Source organism: Pipistrellus kuhlii, unplaced genomic scaffold (assembly GCF_014108245.1).
Source record: "Pipistrellus kuhlii isolate mPipKuh1 unplaced genomic scaffold, mPipKuh1.p scaffold_m20_p_1, whole genome shotgun sequence".
In the NCBI taxonomy this organism is placed as follows: Eukaryota; Metazoa; Chordata; class Mammalia; order Chiroptera; family Vespertilionidae; genus Pipistrellus; species Pipistrellus kuhlii.
The window spans coordinates 102,513,606-102,538,644 of record NW_023425404.1 but is presented as its reverse complement, the minus strand read 5'-3'; positions in this window follow the sequence as shown (position 1 = coordinate 102,538,644).

Below are 25,039 nucleotides of genomic sequence, written 5' to 3'. Positions count from 1 at the left end.
TGCCACAGAGGCTGAGGATCAGACCCTGCTTCTCTCTCCGGGCCTCACCAGCAGCCATGCCTCTCTCTCTCTCTAGGCTTCGGCAGCAGCCTAGGGCAGATGCTGATCAGCCCCACCTCTCTCTTTCTCTGAGCAATTCAGCCTGCTCACCAGTCCCTGCCCACCTGAGCTTGCTGCTCATGCAGGTTGGCGTTTGGTCATCCCTTTGGTCATTTTGGATGTTATGGATTGTGGCTCTTTATATATATAGATAGTTATTGTAATGAATGTAAATACTCATGTTTTTCAGAGCATACTGCAGGGATAAGTGCCCTGAAGTTAGTGAGTTTTTCATATCTGAAACAAGGGCTCAAACCTATAATGTTAACTTCTTACTCTGCATAGAGCACCTCAATTTATACATACCCTAAAAACTGATTTTTGCAAACTTTTTTTCTCATCCAGTTATAATTGTACTGTTTGAAAAGTGAAGTGGAGGAGAACTGGCAACAGAGGTCAGATAGCTTGTCTGCACTGGTGGTTGTCAGATCCTCCTAAGACAAGCACATTCAGCACAGTCACTATCCTGCTCCAGTGCCCTTAGCTGACTTAGCTTCTTTTTAAAAGAAGAGGTAATCACTGATCCATGCAGGCAATGTGGGCAAACAAAAGGATACTATCAGGACACTCTTTCTTGCCCCATTTCTTAGTTGGGGCATCTGGTTTGCTCCAACTTCAGGCTCCTTTATATTTTTAAAGGACAAAAACATCATACAAGCCAATATTTTCTAATATTCTGAATAAAATAGTTGTATAGGCTGGAAAATGAAAATTTTGCCTGCTATTTTACAGATTCGTGTACTAGTACTATGAGCTATTTTAATGATATTTACAGTCATGTCAAAATGTAACATGTTGGAGAATCAAGTTTAATTTTAAAGTTATATTTCTACTTTGTTCTACTGTGAAATACTTCATACTTGTTAAAGCACTCAGGAAATGAAGCAAACAAAAGTTTTAATATTCTAAGTTTTCTTTAAGGGGAACTCATTTATTTTCTTAGAAAACTACAATTCATTTTTAATGTATATACTGATAGATTATATTCATGACTCCAGACTAAGAGATGGGCTCTGCAGCATAATATGCATGAAATTGATCATCCTCCCTAGACACCTACTCACATGCTATTATCTTTGCTCTTCAATCCCCTACCACAGTTCTTTCTCACCTTTATGTTTTGATCCCTACTGTATTTGCCTTCCACTTTCAAAGACCTTAACTCTAGAACTCATCTCTTCAGCATTTTGTCACATTTCAAAACAAATTTAAACCATCCCTTGCAAATTTATAAATGGCTGTTAAAATTAAAAGTTGACAATATAATCTATATAATGGTTCAATCAAAATAATTTAAATGTGAGAATTTCTGGAAACAAAACTGTTTAAGGATGCTGTGATGCGTGGAGAACTTCGCAGTTACAGTGATATGGCAGCATTTAACTGTTCAAAGCCATGACTGTGAAATCCATGAAATGGAAAATAGCTCATGATAATGCAAGCTGATGGACTAGTACTAGTTAAAGAGTCAGCTATATTATACAGGGAATATCACTGTTAACATTATTATAATAACACAAATGTTAACATTTTAGTGATTACATTCAATTTGAGATATGCAGTTTCCTCATAGATAGCTACAAGTACTTGTGATTAAGTAGATGTTTTCTAATGGCTGAATATTAACTCACAAGGTAGATTAATAATAACATATGCATTTACCTGTGGTGCACAAATTTGACAAAATGGCTTTTTTTGTGAAACTATTTTCACTGCAAGAAATATATTGCAATTCTTAATATGAGTTTATGAATATAGGACAGACATGATACTTAGCAGTTACCAATGAAATCATTCATAAATTTTAATAAATATTAAATTTAAAAATTATTTAATTTAATTAATTTTAATTATATAAGTAATAGATGAATATGTTCTCCCTTCTAACATACACATATTTTTAATAAAATTAAAATTACTCGTAATTATCATTCCAGGACCTGGTAACCTCTCTTCCTCATATGAGATCACTATTTTTGAATTATGCTTGACTGAATTTTGAACTTTTACCATATTTAAAAGATTATAAAAATTATAGGTAATATCTAATAAAAGAGCAATATGCAAATTGACCATAGTTCCACTACACCCACATGCCATGCCCAGCAGCCAATTAGAGCAAGTATGCAAATTAACCCCAACCAAGATGGCTGCAGCCACAGAGAGCAGGAGTGAGGCTTGGGTTTCTCTGGCAATGGAAGAAGCCAAGCTTCCCACATGCCCTGGACTGCCTAAGCCTCCACCCAAGACTACAAATTTTCAATTATAGAAGGTAAACAAATCCAAACAGAAATGGCAGCAGTCACGAAACAAACAGCTGGCTTGGCTCTGCTCCAGGCTATAAAGTTTCAGTTGTAGAAGATAAATAAATCCCAAATACCAGTGCTTCCACTTGGGTCACCAGATCCCAAAGACATCCCTCAAGGGGTCCCAGATTGGAGAGGGTGCAGGCTGGGTTGAGGGACACCACCACTCCATTCCCCCAGTGCATGAATTTTATGCACTGGGCCTTTAGTTTTCTATAATTTTCTTTATCTTTTCAGATAAATGGTATTTGATTTTAAAATATGCTAGAGTATACTTGTTTTTAACCAACTGGTTTTTATTAAACATGAAGATTGAAAATTCCTTTATATATACTTTGTATTAGATTGTAGCAATGCACTATTTAATTGTAACATTGATTTTGAATGGACATTTAGATTGTCATTTTTTAATGTAATCTAATATAAAATTAACATTTGGACCATCATGTGTATAGTTAGAAATTTCTCAAAGGTAGACATTTGAGGTAGAAATTCTTGGCTACAGGTAGAAACATTCTGGACTACAGATAGAAACATTCTTAGTTTAAAATGATGGCACTAAGCTACTGTGATATTGTGATTTATAATAATAAATAGTTACTTGATCTACATCTCTTTTCATGGTAAGACCTTTTTAGGACCTTTTCATATAGGTCCTAAAAACCCATATGATTTCCTAAGCAATAAATTTTAATATTTAAAGTTTTTGTCTTTAAATAGCTAAAGTTTCTGATTATAGCTCCTTTCAGAGTAATAAAGGTGGAAGTGTTTTTTTTTTTTAATTATTATTCATTAGAAGCTCCTTTTCACTACTGAGTTTGTGTTAATGAAGTGACATTTGGAAAGGATTGGGACTTATTGCCTGGGCAACCAACCCTTTGATTAGAGGATTAGAACTTTCAGCCCCAACCCTCACCTCTGGGAAGAGGAAAAATGCTTGAGGTATAGACAATAATTTTATCAATCATGTTATTAGTGTGATGTCTCCATTTTTAAAAAAGGGGGGGACTAATTAAAGGGATTTGGAGAACTTCCAGATTGATGACCATGGAGGATGACCTACCCAGAGAGAACATAACATCTCTGCATCCCTTTCCACAATTCTTACCCTGCGCATCTCTTTCATCTGGCTGTTCGAGAGTTACATTTTCTGAGCCATTCTAGCAAATAATAAACCTCATGAGGGGGGATTCATGGGAACATCTGGTTTATAGTTAGTCAGCCTTCCCCTGTTGAATCTGACAATATTTTCAGATAGTTAGTATCAGAATTGAATAAGTTGTAGGAAAACCAACTGCTGTTAAAGAACTACTCTGTGTGACCCCACACCTTTGTGGTACGGAAGTATTTAATAAGTAGAGGAAACAATTTTGTTTTGTTTTCTGAGTAGAAGCTTCTTCCTCTTCAACTACCCATTACATTGATGTATACATCCTTATTCCCAAAAATGATGAATCAAAATTCCTTGTCCTTATGTTGCCAAGTCATGTTTTCATTGCCTAGGTTTTATATACCTGATGAGTACAATTAAAAAAAATAATTTTTAACATTTAGGATTTTAATTTAATTCAGTATCCCCTATGATGCTATGCTGATGAAAAGTGACATTTTTTCATAGTAATTATCAAATCTCTTAAAAAATATCTCATAATATAGGTTTGACTTTCTTTCTTTAATGTTCCTAAAGAGTAAGATGTTCTTTTTGAATTCATGAGACCATGTATTTGGCTATAAAGTTTCAGAGTTATAATGGTGACAACATCCCTCTGTCTTCATACTTGGATCCAAAAGAGTTATTGTCTCTGGTACTAGGGGAATTCTGACAGGATGAAGTGAGACTGATATTTAAGTTTAAAAACCATTAAAAGGTGTATTAGCATAATTTACTAGAGTGTGACCATGAAAATTTAATGAGAATTCAGTTTCTATTATCAAAATATCATCAACATTAACACTAGTGTTTTATTTAATATTTTTAGATTGTATCAAATGAAGTATGTCCATATTTTATTTTGTATTTAGACTCTCCAGTGCCTACAGACCTTGAATTTCATATAGAGGTCTGTCGGCACTGGAGAGTCTAAATACAATTCCATCAGGATTTCTTTATTTGAAAGAAAACATTACTGTATTTATTTGGAAGAAGGGCATTAGTGAGAATCTTTTATCAAACAAAGCAAGTTAATGGAATGCCATTAAAAATGTTCTGATTTAACTCCATGATATTACATTAGGGCATCCTCAGAAATGGACTTCTTTGTTTATATGAGGCATAAAGACATTGTTAAGCCCACAACCTACCTGCACTAGGGATTCACACATACTCTCTCTTACTGAGGCTAATAAAAGCATTTGCTTTATTCTTTTATTTTAATTAGGTGTTTTTTCCTTTGGTCTCCTCTAAGGATTCTATCACTTTATAGTATTGGCTCCAATTGACATTTTGTTTGGTGTTTCATAGACAATGAGGAAAAAATTGTAATTCAGAAAAATAATGAGGAAACTATCATCATCTACCAGCAGAGAGGAGCATGCCCCTGGACACAGACACACACAATTAGCTGCCAGATCACTAGCATTTTCTCCATTGATCACAGTCCCTTTTCAGAGTTCCCAAGTGATCAGTACAAGATATGTTAAGAAACAGTTTATAGAATGTCCATTTTGGAATAATAAAAAAAATAAATAAAGTAATTCCAAAACTTTTAAAATTGACTCCCAGAGTAAATTTCTGAAGTTTTTTTTTTTTTTTTTACTTGATTTTAAGCAACTAGAATCTGATAAGGAGAAAATTTCTTATTCAAGTCACTCTGATCAATAGTAAACTTCCCTGAGGCTGGTTCTTTCTTCTTGAAATCAGCCATTGAATCAACAATACTTGTGTACTAAATAAATGTATATGTTACAAATATAAAGAAAAATTTAAAATCTATAAGAGAGAGAACCAAAATTATGACATAGGGAAACACTGATACTTGCTACCTCCAACAACCACATCAAAATTAAAATTAAAATACAGAACAACCATTACTTAGACCCACCTGAAATCTGGCTGAAAGGAAGTACTACAAATAAAGAAGAAAACAAGAAAGTACATCAAGACTTGTAGGAATGATGATATGGAATAGGCTAGTGACACCCAAGTATGGTGTGTTTTTAATTGGGAGGAAGATTTCCACTGCAAGGGCCTCCAGTGAAATGCAAGGTGTCCCAGACACATACTAGACTCCCAGTTCCAAGTTACAGAGCTAGGAAGAGAAGTCCTCATAACTTTGGACTACGAAAACCAGTAGGAGTTTTCACTGAGTGACCCAGAATCTGCTGGAGACCCAGCCAGTTCCTCTTAAAGACCCGGCACACAAACTTACACACACACTTTCTGAGTTCCAGCACTAGGGCAGCAGATTTTGGGGATCCAGTAACATACAGGAAGGAGCTTGATTGTCTGGCATTGGGGAAAAAACCTGGTGAAAGCCTTCTCCCGGACAGGAATGGTTGCAGGGGTCATTGTTCCTGTGATGGGATTTGCCCCTTTGCAGAGCTGACTGGCAGCCATTTCTGAGTTTCTGTCAATCTGGCTCACTTTGGTGATTCCCTGAGATCCCACCCCATCCAATTTGCAGCCTCTTTCAAACTACTTGAAACTTATTTTCTATATGAATGGTCTAGCCTGGCTCAAGTTTCACTTTCCTAAAATCTCTCAAACAAGAAGCAGCTGGCATAAGTGTGCCCCATATCCATCAATAAGATGCAGCAGTCTGCATTGATTCACAGCTTGGCCTCACCTGGGCACTTTGAAGCCAAACATAAGTATAAGCCATATGCAGATTACTCTTTTCTTTAAAAAAAAACAAAACAAACAAAACACATGCACAGAGAGGAAGAGAGAGGGATAGAGAGTTAGAAACATCAAAGAAACATCGATCAGCCTCTTGCACATCCCTAACTGGGGATGTGACTGCAACCACGGTACATGCCCTTGACCAGAATCGAACCTAGGACCTTTCAGTCCACAAGCTGACTCTCTATCCTAGGGGTGTCGAACTCAATCAGAGAAGGGGCCAAAATCTAAAATCCAGCCTAAATCGTGGGCTGAATGGTTTACTGAACAGTCATAAACTGTCATTGTGATGGAAACGCAGCAGAGTGCAGTGATGACAGCGCGGTGCGGGCCACATTGCAAGGCCTGGCGGGACGGATTTGGCCCGTGGGCCTTGTGTTTGACACATGTGCTCTATCCAGTGAGCCAAACTGGTTTCAGCCTGCAGATTACTCTTTAACTTCTCCTAGTGGCCTCAGACAGTGGGAAAACTGAGAATATATAAAGAACTAATGTACAGCATGATGACTACAATTAATAATGCTGAATTATACACTGAGTGGCCAGATTATTATGATCTCTGAATGCATAATAATCTGGCCATTCAGTGTACATCCTCCTATATAATAAAAAGCTAATATGCAAATTGTTCCCTTGACTAGGAGTTTGACCAGCAGGCAGGCCGGCCAACTGCACATGTTCCCTCCCCCTGGCCAGGCTGGCTGAACCTTACCCATGTATGAATTTATGCACTGGGCCTGTAATACACATACACATACAATACATACACACACACTCTGAGTGTGTTAATTTGTTAATTAGGTTATGTTAATCATTTAAACATATACATATGTATATCAAAACATTACCCTACAACCTTACACCTTAAATATTTGCAATTTTCAATTGTCAATCAGATCTCGACAGACCTGGCAAAAAAAATATGGACCTCAAAATATATTCAACTAAACAAGTAATAATAGGCATTCTTGTTTTATACAGTCACAAATTTTCTGACATTTACTTGAGTATGAACTCCAACTTATTTTTTATCGTTATTCTCTTTTTAACACTATTGTTTGCATGCAAATAGTTTATCAAAAATGATACCATGGTATATGGTTATTTGGTTGTTATCCTCAAAATACATAAATCCATGGAATTGGAAGAAGAAATGTCAACTAATAAATTTTGAAGACCCATATTAAAGGGAAAGAGATTTTACAGTGCTTTCTGTTATTTTTCTTTACGTTGAAATAGGCATTGCCCACCTTTCCCTCCAGGTTCAGTGTTTCTGTTTCCAAAGTGGGTTTTCACTTTCTGTGAGTTAAAAGCTTTTATGATAAAGAATACTCATAGTAAAACATGATTTGGAGGGAAGATTTTTCAAATTAGTATGTAATTACAAATATAAAAATAATAAAATATAATTTCCTAATAATTATTTTTAATTCCTGAGTGCTAAATATTTGACCAACAAGCAAGACAATTATTATGATGATGTCAGTGGTTTGGCTATCTAGTCCATAAGTTAGAGTTTATATTACTGTAAAATAAAAAGAGGCTGATATTTGGTGCTACATTATGGTAACATTATGAACATAGAGGGGAAATTAAGGTAGTATATAAGCAAAAAGTCTGTTTCAAATTTAGAAAGAAGCTGGGAATCAACAAGTAAATGGATACTCTAGTATACATATAAGATAAACAAATAAATCAAAGGGACATTTAAATAATCCAGTACTTAAGGAGAAAAAGTCATATTCCACTTGTACTCTGAGGCTAAATTGTACTGAAAATTTGTTGTTTTTTCAACAAAATCTATGGTTCTATACAGGATTCAGGCAGGACCATAATAACTAATGGGTTATATTAGCATGACAAATGGAGGGGGACTCTTGGGTTTTCAATGGAATAGACATTTAATCTGGAATTTTTTTTTTTCAAATAGCATTGTAAGATCAGGACAAAAATCTTATTTCAATAAGGACTTTCTTCTTATAAATTATTTAATTTAGAAGCCCATTTACTGCAGTTATAGTGCACCAGTATATAAAGAAGCATAGGAGACTTACAAAAGTCTAACCATCCACAATGTGACTTTATTAAAAATTGAAATGAATATTTGAAATACCTTTGGTCAAATTGGGTAATTATAGTGATTAAATGGCTTGAATTATAAAATCATTGTGATTTAAACTTTAATATACTAAATAGATTGTTGAGATATTATAAAGATAAGGTTATTGGGTAGGAATAACATTTGAACTTGCACACACTTCTTTCCTAGTTGCTAAGTTACTTTTTTAGTCCTTTTTCTCAGGATATCCTATAATACCTAGGCCAAATTGCCTTCATGAGTTTCAGAAGTATTCATTGCAAAGTTACAACACATCAGTAGTTGTAAATGTAATTGTCTGAAGTCCTAAAGAAATGAATGAATGATGGGAAGAGTTGTTCCTTCTCCTATCCTGTCTAAGGTAGGATTCAGTGTTTCAGACTTTTGAAGCTCAGTGAACCAGAGGATGAGAGAAATCTTTAGGAATACATTTATCTAGCCCTACCCCACACAACAGGAACAAGACAAATGTGTGCCTGACTAGGTTCATACTGCTATTGTTTCTGTTTCCTTGGTTGGTAGTCTTGTTTAACTAGTTGATCTTACTTCCAGGAAAGAGAGAGAAGTTGGGGAAGATATGGGTAAAACTTAATGATAAATGAAAATAAGAGGAAAAGCAGTCAAAATAGCATTTCTTTTATGTTTTTTTATAGTTTAAGAGCATGAAAATAATATTCTGTTAGCTATGCTTTTAGATGCCCAGAGAATAAAGTTATTTCTTTCTATAAACTTCACCATTACTGAAAATTGGGACAATAAATTAGAATTTCAGAACACCTTAGAAATATTTAAGCCAATTGACTTTATGAGGCCGTTTAAATAATTGGAAAATTCATTTTCAATAAACATTTGGAAGGATTTTAATATGAAAACGCTCTTTGGCTTTAATTTTATCGGTTATGTTTATTATCAACAATACATCCTGAGAGACATATGAGAGAGTTTTGGCCACTAAAATAATCACAGCAGGATTTATTAAATATCGGAGCTACTAATTACTGTACAGCTATTAACATGGGTAATAACTATTTGAGAAAAATGTCCAATTTTGATGAGTGAAGATTGTTACACATATGCTCTGTCTCAAAATAATGTGCTGTAATGCTTATAGGCCTTGTTTTTATAGATCAAAAGCAAAGGCCAAGACGCAAAATGTTTGGCAAATCAAAAGTAATATGTGCCCAAGCGTAGGATGCAGACTTCATGCCCATAGTTAAAACCACTGACATTTACTGAGGCCCGCCATGGAAAACCCTTTGGCACATTTAAAATAAAGTACATTTAGAATTCATTTACAGTCACATAACTTTCTGTGAGGAACAATCCATGTGTATTTTATACAAAGTATATATCCAAATTGAACAGAAAATTAATATGGTCCATAAAATAACATGGGCCAGTAAGCCTGGCACTGGCCTAGGTCACATTGAGCAAGACAAATGCTTACATTTCAGAAAATTTTCTAAGGAAAATATTTATTAACTTGGATACCTTTCATAATAGGGATGCTATTCTAGAAGGAAAATAAATTACTGTAAACATCATAGACTAATCATTTAAATTATTTAAAAACGAGTACAACAAATTCAACCAAAAAAGTAGATAATATGCTAGAAGATAGATTGGGGAAGAGCCTGTCCAATATCAGGAGGGTATTAAGTATGCTTAAGCCCATGGAATTAACTTATCCCAAGGCAGTTTTCCAGGGATATTGGCCACAGAAATACAACATGTAAATCTTGTGAAAAACCATGGTTCTTCTGAGCCTTGGCCCCTCACAAATGATGGATGTAATTTATGTATGTGTTCTCCTGCAGCCAGGGACTCTCAGTAAACAAAAGAAGGCACGTCCAATTGTACAGTTGATAATTAAAAGAAATTTACTAAATTTCTTATGTCAGCATGTACTGATATAAGAAGATATAGGTGTAAGTATATATCTGTATATATAATACTATATCAATATATACTGTATTGTGTTTATATGATGGAAGGATTCTGGCAATGCTCACCAAATATCTGGAATTTGAAACTTACTGAAACTTAATCTAAATATATGTTACATTCTACATTAATGTTTAGTGTATGGCTTAAGGTCCATTTTTCTGGGAAGGAATAGTTATTTGTACTTTAAGTTAACTTGCTTATTTTGTAATAGCAAGACATTTTGTACATTAATTGTATTGTGTAATACTTATAATAAAATTAATGTGATTTTTTTAAAACATAAAGATATAATGATGAAAACAAACCAGTTTCCATATGACTCAGAAATGCCACTTCTAGGACTATATCCAAAAGACTTAAAAGCATATGACCACATAAAAACTTTTATATGAAAAGAGAAAAAGGATCAAGAGTCAGTCCTGAAGAAGTCTGAGGAAATACAGCATAAAGCATATGCAGATAGAAGACTGAATCTAGATCAGGAAAAACAAATGATAGTTTTTCAGTGAAATGAAAGGGAAGTATATAAGTATATTATAGTTAATGTAAAGCTGTTTTAGGGACACAGAAGCATGACATGAATGAAATTCTCTAATGGATATCTCAATACTAATGTCATATTACAGTGCCTGCAATACTGTGATATATTATAGAAATAAAAAGCCGCCTAAATTATTAAGTTGAGAAGAGAAATATAAACAGGCATATGTAACAAATTTTATATCTATTAACCTATTAATATATTTAAGCATAATTACATGCATGTACATATATTTACATAAATATATTAAAATTATTTAATGAGAACAAAATTGCATGGGTAAATTTATTTAAAATAAAGTATTCTGACAACAAAATTTTTTTAACTATCTCATATAATACATTCCAGTTTGTTAAAATCATTCATTTAGTGTAAATTTTATTATCTTGTAGCAAATTTTTAGTAAACACAAATAGTCCAGATAGAATAAATATTAAATAAAGGCATAAAATATCACAAGATATGGTTCTATCATGCAACATTAGACACTACTTTTTCTAGTATACATATTTACTATTTTCAAAGTTGAATTTATAATTCTAAGTGAAAAAAATATATTTTAAATAAGTAAGGATACAACCTTAGCTCAGATATGTTTGTTTTTATAAAATAAGAATTTAAATACCCTCCATTTCTTTTGGCCACCAATGTTCAGGTTAGGTAAATTATTGAGATCCATTCTTTATTACTACTATGATTGACTTGTGCATTAAATCTTTAATAGAAGCAAGCTTAGCAAAATACAAGAAACACAATCTATAAGAGAAACTAAAAAACATGACTAATTTGAAATGTTCCAAAGTAGTAATGGTATAAAATAATTCTATAAACATAAACTAGTTTGAATATTTTGAGCTATTGACCAAAGTTGTCAAACCACGTGCTCTGAAGCAGACATGGTAGAATGGGCTTCTTTTTGTGTTGAGATATCCTACTTTGACCCCACAGCTATGCATTTTGTATCCCAAGGAGTTCAGAATCTCAGAGTTAATAGCATTCCCTTTACAACAAGTTATGTAGGGAATTTTAAAAGCACAAATATTTGAATAAATGTAGACCTGTTTGCACTTGAATCTTGTGAAACCACAGTATATATTGGAGTATTTTTATATTTATTTCATAGATTAAAAAAATACAAATAAGAACATTGTTATATGCTAGGCAAGATGTTCAATATTGGATACCAGTGGGAATAGTTGATAGCTATTTCAGATATTGTGGATGTATATTACCTTTTTAAAATCTAGATTAAGAATAGTTTGTATATAATGTAAATTAAAAAAAAGAAGTATGATAGACACTTTTTTTTAATTTCCTCAAATTAAGAACAGAACTTACTCCACATACACAGGATGTCCCCAAAAAATTATACATACTTTAACAGCTAGTAGCTTAATTTTGAAAATGAAATGTATTATGATAAACACTGCCTTTATAATTATTCAAAGTGTATGTATACATTTTTGGGACACCATATATTTTAAATTTTTAATTATTAAAATTGAATAACAGATAAGTTATCAATGAGAATGCATTTTATTATTTAGTTGTCATCAACAAAAACATTAATATTATTTTAAAACTTATGTAATAAAAAACATAAATGGGCACAAAATTCAAAGCACAAATTAGCCACACCTAAATATACAATCATAATAATTCAAAAATGGCAGTTTCAAGTAAAAATAAAGCAAAAGAACTACTGAAATAGTCACATCGAGAAAGCTTGAATTCGTCCAGTATTATTTTATTTTGTTAGGTTAAATGTTAACTCTTTTTTTCTTTCAACAATCATTGGTTCAGTTACATTAATCATTTTTTTCTGCTTCTCCAATCTACTAACACGAAGCATAACAATGCCTTTTTAAAAAATATACTTTTATTGATTTCAGAGAGGAAGGGAACGGAAGAGATAGATAGAAAAATCAATGATGAGAGAGAATCATTGGTTGGCTGTCTCCTGCATGCCCCCCACTGGGAATCAATCCTGCAACTCTGCATGTGTACTTCACCGGAATCAAACCCATGACCCTTCAGTCCACAGGCTTATGCTCTATCCACTGAGCAAAATCGGCTAGAGCAGATTACAATGCGTTTATTAGTCATTTTGTAGGAGTATTGGTGTCTGAATTATATTTAATCACCGACATCAATTTGATATGAATAAAATACCTACTACATTGAAATTGCCTAACCCTTTGTTATCTGAAAGGGCATTATTCACTTCTATTTTATTTCTTGAGAAAAATGTAATTCAATATATTCTCTCTATGCAAAATTATAAGCCATCATGCTGTGTTACCAAATAAGCCTTAATATACAATGAGTTTCAAAGGGGATACTAGTATACTAATGGAATTGGCTATACTGGAGTTCATAGGAACTCTTGGAAATTTTGTGTGTGTTTCTGCCTTTGCTGTTTATTTGTTTGTTTCTTTTTCTGAGGTAAAAAAAAAAAAGCACTGTCCCTTTTATAATTAATGTAGTAGTATTCTTAAGAATGTAACCACAAAATATAGTTAATTCTAAATTTAAAAAATAAACAAGCAGAAGTAATGCACACACAATTCTAAACTGTAAAAATATTATTTCCTTTTCCCCCCCTTGTATTTCTGTAAATCTGAAGGAATTACTAAGAGGCCAATATTTTAGCTAAGTATATATTGAGAATATAACTCAGCAAGAATCCATCATTTAATTACAGGGCATAGATTATGAAAAGTACCAACTAGTAAGTCATTTTAAACTTTTACACATTTTATTAAGTTTCTAGTAGGTTACTAGAAATATCTCACTGCCTTGGAAAATGATGAAGACAACAATAAGTAAAACTCATAGTTCTCTAGTTCAAGTAATGTCTTTGTGGAAAGCATTCAAAATATTCCCCAAACTTCAATAATAATAAATGTAACTGATTTCTGAGGAGCTTCCCACAGACACTGCATCAGATTTCTATGTATATTTTGAGTGAGGCAAAACGTGTTCATCTAAAGTAGAAGTCTTCAGCCGAAACCGGTTTGGCTCAGTGGTAGAGCGTCAGCCTGCAGACTGAAAGGTCCCGGGTTCGATTCCGGTCAAGGGCAAGTACCTTGGTTGCCGGCACATCCCCAGTAGGAGGTGTGCAGAAGGCAGCTGATTGATGATTCTCTCTCATCGATGTTTCTAACTCTCTATGCCTCTTCCTTCCTCTCTGTGAAAAAAATCAATAAAATATATTTTTAAAAATTAAAAATAAAATAAATAAATAAATAAAGTAGAAGTCTTCATTTATACCACTTATATTCTAAAACCCATATAAATAATCTGACCAGATTGAATTACAATATAAAATTTTGTTTTAATATGATCAGGCTTTATATATAAACATTTCTTTGATAACTTTTTAAATATATGTAAAGACAGGATCTCCTGGTTATACTATTTGCAGGAGGTCCCTGTGACCTGGTTCAAAGCAATACTAGAACACATTTCTGAAATAAATTAATCTGACAACACAAAAAAATCACATATTAACATTGGATCAAATACATAGGAACCAAACAAATGGTGAAGTGCACCATTATATTTTAAAATGATTGATTAGGAAAAATAATTAAATGACAAATTTTATTTTGTTTTTTTTCTATTTTGCACACTAATATGTAAATATTGTAGAAATAGCTGAGGTTTGTTATTTGTAAATGTAACTACAATGTAATATGTGAAAGTTACCTAGCTGCACAACACAAATTTAAATTCTGGAATTTACATGGTTTAAACATGTTGGAGGGAAGACAAATTCAAAAGGTGAAATTAAAAAGGCAATTTTAATTTAATAAGGCAAGATCATCAGCTTGTTTTTCCTTTTTTTTTTTTAGAAGGTTCTAAAAATAATATGAGATATATGTAAAATAAAATATAATACATTTGAAAAATACTTGCACTTGTGAGACTAATTGAAAGAAAAGATCTTTAACTAAATGATAATGTTACTTGATCTCTATTCTAATGTATAACCTTGAGCAAGTCACTTAACACTACTTTTCAATAACTTATTTAAAACTATATATATAAAATAATTAAATTAAATTTTGGAGTAATTTTTTATCATGTTACATTACATATCTGAATTTATTTTTTAGAATGTAGTTATCATTATTCAATATAACATGGCTTTGAATAAATAGGAATCTTCCAGAACTAAGATTCCAAGAGAATGTAAACTATTTCATTGTTCCTACAAGTTGTGAAGGAGTTTTCTGCTTCTCACATGTGAAGCACGGAAAATGCATTGCCAATGTCTTTGTGTACCATCTAATTGTGGAGTGGATGAAGGCAGGAGGTGTCACAGTAGTGACTGAAATAAATCCAATATCGTTTCAAAATATGTTTTTTACTAGTTATTATACTATGTTCTGTTGTGAATCAGAATGCACTATTGAGGAAGAGATGGATCCTATGCCTAAGAATTTGTAATTTAGAAAAGAAACTATATGCAATGTAGCCATAGTCAAGTTGAAATACATAATTTATCTTAGTGGTATAAGCAACATGCTGTGTTAGCAAAAAGAAAAGAGATGTTGTGGGAATGTAGGAATTAAATAGACTATTTTTATTTTGTCTTAGATGCCATTGACATACAGAGATTAGTGGATCAAAAAATAAATTTTAGACAGAGGGCCTGACAGAGCATATTTCAGTGGGGAGTTTGGTTTTGCTTAGTATTTTATTCGAGAAAGACGAAGACTGACCAAAGATAGATTGAAACCACATTATATTATACTGAGTGCCATATTCTGAACAGGTCACTGATATTTTAGAAATATATGCAACACGATCAAATGTATGGTCTAAAAATAATTTGATTATTAATGCATATGATGGATCTAAAAGAGAAAGGGAAAATAATGTTTGAGGGTTATTGGTATTTATATGATTAGTTCAGTGTATTTTGCTATTGTCTTCCTAAGATGCTATTATGAGGGTATTTTGTGTTCTATGATATATGACAACATATATTTGATAAACCCTATATCATTCGTTCAGAAATTTTTAAGGACTGTTAGTAAGATGGAAAACTAGAAATTATGAAAGTAGGAGTCCTATGCAATTGAGTCCTGTAACTTTTATTATAGCACATTTATTGATGTACTTGAGACCATCAGTTTAAAAAATACTTGTCTAGTTGGAAGCACAGAAAGAAACTAGGGCATCAGTAACAGGAAGAGAGTAGAGACATGAATTCAGGCGATACTGTGAAAGTGCAATAGACAGGATTTATCTATAGACTCAAGGTGGAAGATAGAGGAAGAAATTAAAGGCAATTTGATGGATCTAACAAAAGCCTTTATAACAGCATCTATTTCAGAGTTATCTGAATCCTCCATAGTTTGCTACTTAGTCCCTGAAACTTGCTTATGTTCTTTAGAGGTGTGGGTAAGAAATATTGTGTTTTCCTCTTGATGCTTAATGCAGAGCAGCAAATTCCTTGTGATATTTTAAGGTATAATTAGATTCCTATAATTCTTAATAACAATAAGGGCAATTATATTCAGTTGCAAGAGAAACTACTTATTGAGTTAATAATATTATTATTTTACATTTTGCCCACTATTTATAGTATTCTGTATATAAAAAAAATGCATATCTGCATTCTGTAACATTTGATATATGTTGTATGTTTCCTACCCCTTTTATGCTCTCCCTTTTCCTCACCAATAGAAAATAAATTTTGTTTCCAAATAAAATTAATTTTCTTTCTTACTAGATTCTTGTTGCAACACATAACACAATTCTGGCCAATTAAATTTTTGCAGAAGCCCTGGTGATCCACTGATACTGTTGATATGTATGTATTTTGCATGTATATGTGTATACATATGCATGCATGCATTAACTATTTACCCATTTATCTATTGATATGTCTAACTATATCATCTAATATTCTTTGAGAGAAGACCTATTGTGCTTAGTTCTCTTTCTCCTTTTATATTTTTTCTAATTTGAGACTTGATTGCCAGTGATTGGAATTGAAATGACCATCTTGAGACCATGAGGAAAGTGCTAAAGGCTAAGAAAAATTCCAAAACTTTACGGATAGCTTAGCAACTTGGTGGTTAATTATACTTTTAAACAGCTTTATTGAGGTATAATTACATACAAAGAACTGTACATATTTAACATATACAATGTGATGAGATTTTACATATGCAAACCTATGATACCATCACCACAATCAAGGTAGTAGATATATCCAATACTTCCCAAACTTGTGACCCTTTGTATTTTTTTTTTGTTGTTGTCATTTTTTGGGGGGGAGTGTTTGTGTATGGTAGGAATGCTTAACATAATTGCTACTCTAAAATAATTGTTAACTATAGGCATGATGTAAGATAGTAGATCTGTAGAACTTATTTTTTATAATCAAAACTTTATACTCATTGAATAACAACTCTTCGTTTCTCCAAATCCCAGTACCTGACAATCATTATTGTATTATCTGCTTTTATTAGTTTGACTATTTTTGATACCTCATGTAAATGGGATGATTGAATATTTGTCCTTTTCTGACTGGCTTATTTTACTTAGTATAATGCCCTCCAGGTTTGTCAATGTTGACTCCAAAGGCAGAATGTTCTCTTTTTAAAGGGAGCATAATTTTCCATTGCATGTTTATACCACTTTTCTTTTCTTTCTTTTTTTTTTTTTTTTTTTTGGCTTTTCATCTGTTGATAGACACTTGGGTTGTTCCCATATCTTGGTGAGCATGACTACTGCTCCAATGAGCATGGGAGGGAAGGTAGCTCCACAGTCTAGTACAAGCCCACCAGTGGTTACCTGAATTTCACTGTAAAACATATTTTAAAACCAAATCATATATCCATTAGTGTTGAGAGTGTTAAATTAAACAAAATAGCATTTTTAAAAGTATCAAAGGGATATTTGAATTTTTTTGTATTTCTAAATTAAATTTACTTTAAGAAAATTAATTTTATAATATTTTTATTTTATAATTTACTATATTTATTGATTGTGTATGGTACTGAAAGTAAAAGCAATATAAAATCAAACATTTCAAATTCTAGTTCTATTTTGTATATAAACAATTCTTATTTACAGTTAATCAAGTGACCACACTATACAGAAGGGTATTGAAATCATAGTGAAAATATAAAATAATTCAAAAAATTGTTCTGTTAAATTGTGCCTTAAAACAAGAAACTATATTTTGCAATAAATCCCTCTGCTTCTGTAGCATTTTCTCTCCAAACTTAGGGATTAAATTCATTTTTTTTTAAAAATCTTTATTATCACTTTGCCTTTGTTTTGTGTATATTTTTATTTTTGTTGTTGTTAATCCTCACCCAAGGATATTTTTCCATTAATTTTTAGAGAGAGTGGAATGGAGACAGAGAGACAGAGAGAAACATCAATGGTGAGAGAGACAAATCTATTGGTTGCCTCCTACATGCACCCCTACCAGGGCCAGGAATAAAATCTGGGACCCTTCATGGGCTATGTATATTTTAAGAGTTCATTGAAGTCCTATTATGATTTACCTTATACAACATATCCTATGAAATAAAGAGGCAATATGCAAATTGACCCTCATGCTCTCGCACAATATGGAAGCCCCCATGTGGCCAAAGATGGCTGCCACAAAATGTCCAGCAGGGGAAGATAGTTAGGGGTGACCAGTCCTGCAGAGGAAGGCATTTGGAGGCGACTGAGTTGGCAGGGGAGCAGATAGGCATAGATCAGACTGACAGGGGAGTGGCTAGAGGATGATTAGGCTGCCAGGCAGGTGAGTGATTGAGAGCCAGCAGCTCTGGATTGTGAGAGGGATGTCTTGTGGGATTGGGCCTAAACTGGCAGTCAGACATTTCCTAAGGGGTTCCAGATTGGAGAGGGTGCAGGCTGGGCTGAGGGACACCCCTCCTGCAGTGTATGAATTTTGTGCACCAGGCATATACAATAGTATTTATCTAATTAGACTAAATTTTAAGAGTTAAAATGAATTATTTGCTCTTACCATGTTATAGAATTTTTACTGTAGGTAAGGGCTCTCAGACGTCTTCTACTATCATGTGAGATGCTGGCAGCTTCCCCATCTCCAATATAGCCTTCATAGACATGTCAGTATGTAAGAGTTCAGTGCTGACTTGCATAATTGATAATTACTTTCTGATCAACCTTTTTGAATATCAAAGCAACACAGAGAATCATGTTGGTAGCAGTTATTTTGCAAAATAAGTTGATTTTCCCCTTTTCCATCTTTCTAGTTATGCATCTGAAAAAGTTCAAATAGATAGCATATAATATCATTAAATATTCATATTTTTGTTTTATTTTTTGATCATTTATATGTGACCCTATAACTATTTAGTGACATCTATAGTGTCAGTAGGAGCAATGAGATTATTACAGCAAAAATGTAAAGAAAGCATCAAGTTAATGTTAAGCTTTATGACTCAAAAAGCTTTTAAAGCTTACATCCAAAACAAATTGTGATGTTACAATATTGTTTTTGTTGTTGCTTTGGAAAACAAATTATTTTAACAATAAAAAGAAAGTAAAGTTAGCATGGAGTTTATAACAATCTATTTATTTTATAGAATGATAAGGGGGAGGATAATGTAAAGTATCTATAGGTCATCAACTGAGGGCATCAGACTAGAGAAGAATCATGTCAATGGAGCTAAAATAGATTAAAAGAAGGCTGTCTTCTATGTTGCCAGCAGCAAAGAGTCTTGTGACAGTCAATCCCAGTGCTAAAAATCATCTATAACATATTGTTGTGGATGACAACTTGCATGTAATGTGTAATCAGGGCAGATGTACTCTGATTACTATGAAGAATAACTTTTGACAATGGTTTGCATGGAAACTCTGATACATCTTAATGGTTACACATATGTTCACTGTGAAAATAATGGAATTATTACATATACATAGGCACACAAATCCGCAAAAAGACATAGGTGAAATAAGATTTATAGATATTTTATATATGAACCACTGAGATGCAATGAGAAATTATATGATGGTAAAAACTACCTTCAGAAATATACACATTAACTTTATTCTCTTTAAATGAATTTTATACTGTATTGTTCTTATATTCTTATTAATTTGAAATAAATTTAAACATTTAAATATAAATTATTTTATTTTTTTGTTCATATGCACACGAGTTAAAATATGCTGACCCTGGGTGCAGTGAAATTATCCTTGATCATGGCTCAAGAAAATAATTTGTCTCACCTTAGTATTCCTGAGAAAAATAGCAATAATGCTACTTGCAATACATTGTAATTTATATTATAATACCATAAATCAAAGTCAACCATTTCTGCCACATAATGTTTTTTGTTGTTCAAAGAGAACTGAGACAATATCTATGATATGTAATTAATGAATTATGGTTTATGGTTTAATTTGATTCTTATATATAAATGTTAGAAGTTATATATATATATATATATACTGAGTGGCTAGATTATTATGATCTCTGAATGCATAATAATAATCTGGCCACTCAGTGTGTGTGTGTGTGTGTGTGAATATTTCTGAAGGTAGTTGTTACCATCATATAATTTCTCACTCTTGTGCAAGAATTCATACATGGGTGGAGGGGATTCTGGGCAGCCTGGCCAGAGGGAGGGGACAAGAGAGGTTGGCCAGCCTGCCTCCTGGTTGAACTTCGGTCAAGGGAACAATTTTCATATTAGCCTTTCATTATATAGGATATACACTGAGTTGTCAGATTATTAGCATGCAGAGATCATATTATGGCCACACAGCAGTGTGTGTGTGTGTGTGTGTGTGTGTGTGTGTATGTGTGTGTAAAATAGAAAAATGCAAATTGACCATACCTCTGCTACGCCCACCAGCCAATCAGGAGCAAGGATGCAAATAAACCCAACAAAGATGGTGGCAGCCATGGAGATGGAGCAAGCAACAGGCTTGGGTTGCCCTGGCGATGGAGGAAGCCAAGCTTTCTGCCTGCCTTGGTCTGCCCTGGCCTCTGCTCAAGACTACAAAGTTTCTTCAATTATAGAAGATAAACAAATCCCAAATACCTGCTTCGAACTGGGGGGGGGAAAAAAAAAAAAAAAAAGAAGAAGAAGAAGATAAAAAGGAGGAGCTGGGAGCCTGGGTTGCAGGGGGCATGGCCAGCCTGAAAACAGCCATCAGCCACTCACCCAGGATGGCCAGGCACCCAAGCGGGGACCCCCAGCCTAAAGAGGGTGTGGCCAGCTTGAAAGCAGCTCTCAGTCCCTAACCCAGGCTGTTCATGATCCCCCAGTGGGAACCCTCACCCCATGGGTGCATGGCCAGCTGAAAACCACCACAGGCACCTTTCCCAGGGAGCTCCATGTCCCAAGGGAACCCTCACTCTGATCCAGGAAATCCTCCAGAGCAAACCAGCCAGGCCCCCATTCGTGCACCAGGCTTCTATTAATACTAATAAAAGAATAATATGCTAATTAGACTGGGAGGCATTCCAAGAGACCTTCCGGATGTTCTTTTGGACAAAGCCATGGGAGTGGGGCCAAGGTAGAGGTGGTTATAGGCCAAGAGGGCAGGGCAATTGTGGGTAATCAGGCCAGGTGGGATGGCAGTTGTGGATGATCAGGTTGGTGGGGGGCAGGGCCATTGTGGGTAAGCAAACCATCAGGGGGGCCAATTAGGGGTGAGCAGGGCTTCAGTGGGGGTCAGTTGGAGGTGATCAGGACAGCAGCGGGGGGCAGGGGGCAATTTGGAGTGAGAAGACCAGCATGGGGGAATATGCTAATTGACTGTCCTGCCCTCAAAATGGTGGGACCACCAGCCAATAAGGAGGGAATATGCTATTGGCTGTCCCACCATCAAAGATGGCAGCACCCACATAAAATGAGGAGGGAATATGATAATTGACTGCTCCACACTCAAAGATGGTGGCGCTCACAGCCATAAGATGGTGGTGCCCAGTCCCCTCAGCCTCTCTGGGGTGGCAGGCATGCAAGGTGGGTCTGGCCACTCTGCAAGCCTACCTCTGGAGGCAGTCCCCTGCCCCAGTCCCCTCAGCCCCTCAGCCTCCCAGGGCAAGCCCAGGGTGCAGGGAAGCCTCATATGGCGGTTGGCCAGCTACCCAGGGCCACTCAGGTAACCAGGCCAGCCAAGGCTTGCACTGTCAGCAGTGGCAACAGCAGAAGTTTGATGGGGGCATCACCTTCCTTTGATCATTGGGTTGCCTCCCCCTGAGTGCTCTCAGACTGTGAGAGGGGGCAGGTCGGGCTGAGGGACCCCCCCACTCTAGTTAAAAATATAATGCTGAGATTTATGTCATGATTGGTATGGCAGAAAATATAAATGTATAATGTGTAATGATACAGGAATCATAAATTAAAAGAATCCATTAGAAACACGATCTCTGAACCAGAACTGACCACTAGGACTTCAATTTCCTGTCTTTACCCTACCAAATCTGCATTTAATAAAATATTGGGAAAGTTTATAAATCTCTGAGAGAATGGAAACTATAATTTTTTGTCAGACTCAAGTAGATGTGAAAAAAGTAAACATTATATTATCTGCATATATTCAGACCACAGAATTCATCTTTGTATACATATACAGAGTAAAGGTCTAACAAAATTAGATCTGACTATTTTGTGACAAGTAAACATGTATATTGTTCAGAGAACTATAAACATGCATGTTTTAAAATTGTTTTCGGGCAAAATAAAGAGATAAGCCAAAAATAGGATAAAATATTTGAAAAGATTTTATCTGATAGAGAATTTGTGTCAAATATACAAATAAACAGTACAACTTAATAATAAGAAGAAAACAAATAAAAATGGTAAAATAAGCCCTGGGTAGCTCAGTTGGTTAGAGCATGGTGCCAATATGCCAAAGTTGAGGGTTCAATCTCTATCCAGGGCACATATAAGAAGCAATCAATGAATGCATAAATAAGTAGTTTGACAAATCCATGTTTCTCTCTCTCTCTTTATATTTTTCTCTTTCATTTCCTCTCTCTATATAAGTGGCAAAATACTTGAAATTCACATTTCATCAAAGAAGACATAAAAATTGCTACTAAGAATTAGAAATCTTCTCAATGGTTAGTCATTGAAAAAATGCAAATGAAATCACAATGATATTACACAGGAGTCTATAATAATTTTTAAAAAATATATAGACAACACAAAGCATTATGAGGTTTTCAAGAAACAAACCCTCTTACATTCTTGGTGGAAATGAACATAGTGCAACCATTTTGGAAAAGTTTGACAGTTTCTTAAAAAGCCTAACATAAGCCCTGGCATGTGTTGCTAAGTGGTTAGAGCATCAACCCTATGTTTCTTCCACTCTCTCTGCAAAGCAATAGAAAAAAAAAATATCTTCAGGTGAGAATAAAAAGAACACAAGATTAAATATAAGGTTATTGTATGTCCTGACAGTTTTACTCCTAGTGGAAACAGCCCGACTAATAAACAAATATGGTATATTTGTGGAATACTACAAAAAATTTTTTTTAAAAAAATACTTATAAGTAGCCTAGATGGACCACAAGAGCCTTATGAAAGAAGCAATGCACCAAATATTATACATTATATTAGTTTATTTATATGAAATGTTCAGAAGAGGCAAAGTTAAAGAAATAGAAATCAGATTGACTTTTAAGTGTGAAACTGGGTTCAACCAGATTCAATAGAATTGTTAGGCTGATGGAAATATTTTAAAAGTTGACCATGGTAGTTTTAAAACTCTGTACATTTTTAAAGTTATAAATAAACTAAAATTTATTGAATTAACTAAATGAGATTGTTGTATTGTTAGCATTTAACAAATGAGGGAACTCTGTTAGAAAATGTTTCCAGAAAGTGGATTAGCTGAGACTTGAACACAGATAATCTGACTTGAAAGCATGAGCTCTTAACTACTAGAAAAACTATCAAAGATGTAAGTGTATACCTGAAACTGGTGTAAACATTTTATCCTCTTATAATATAGCATATCTTATCACCTTACAATCATTTAATTATATACAGATGTATTCATAATTTGGAAGTATTAATAGCAATGAGAATAATAATAACAAAATGATAACAAGAGTAGAAAATACTAGAAATGGTATGTCAATAATTTTAATTTTAAATGTCCTCAGAATTAATATTCGCTCAGTAGTATTTGTGAGGTTAGCACTATAAGTAAGTCCAAATTTGCAGATTAGGAAATGGGGGCACAATGAGGCATGGGAACTTGTTGCACAGTAATCTGAGGCCAGGATTCTAACCCAGAGAATATGACCCCATAGTTTGTGTTCTTAATCACTACAATTTCCCTCTCCATGACCCCCCCTGCAGTCCCATATCCTCCATCATCATATGGGAAACACAATCATGACTAAAATGACAATCATGAAAAAAAAAAAAAAGCTTTTTTTTGTAAGGGAATTATATTTTGTGCTGTAGATATAAATATATGCCTATGTTTTATACTTATATCATTTAACTTGAAGATAAAATGAGAGAAAATAAGTTTCTGCAAATAACACTCAGAATTTCTTTATTAATCAAAGTTATATTCAGTGTGGACAGTGAAAATGACCTCTAAACCTAAACTGTGAAGAAAAGTAACACCTTCATATTTTTATGTTGCTCACTTTTAAAACACTGTTTTAAATTGGAAATTCAAGTTGTAGGTTTTACTAGTGAAATTACTATCTAGGACTTTCCTGACATGTAGATCAGACAGTTCCTACAGGTTGAATTTGAGGACTGCCAGACTTTCCAGGCCCCAAATATTTTCTCGGTGACTTAATTCAATGCCTAAATGTGAGTCTCAAAGGTGACAGTTAACAATTAAATATGTTTTCTGGTAACTATAACATTATAAGCCATTGTTAGCAACTTATAAATTAAATTATTAATAAATGTATCATATTATTTATAAAATGAAGACAGATCTTTACAATATAATGGATAGAATCTACTAGTCCTTTTATTATAATCTGTCTACATATTCTTTCACAATATCTATCAACATAGATGCTCCAAACACAGTAATAAATATTTGCCTACATAGAGCAAGTCACTTTTAACAGAGACAGGAATATCTGAGGTATGGATGCACTGTAAAACAGGCATGGTCAGATTAAATGTCACAATAGGCAACTCAACGAGGTGGAAAAACATAAGAGGGATACTGACTAGAACCACAGTTCTCAGAGTAGA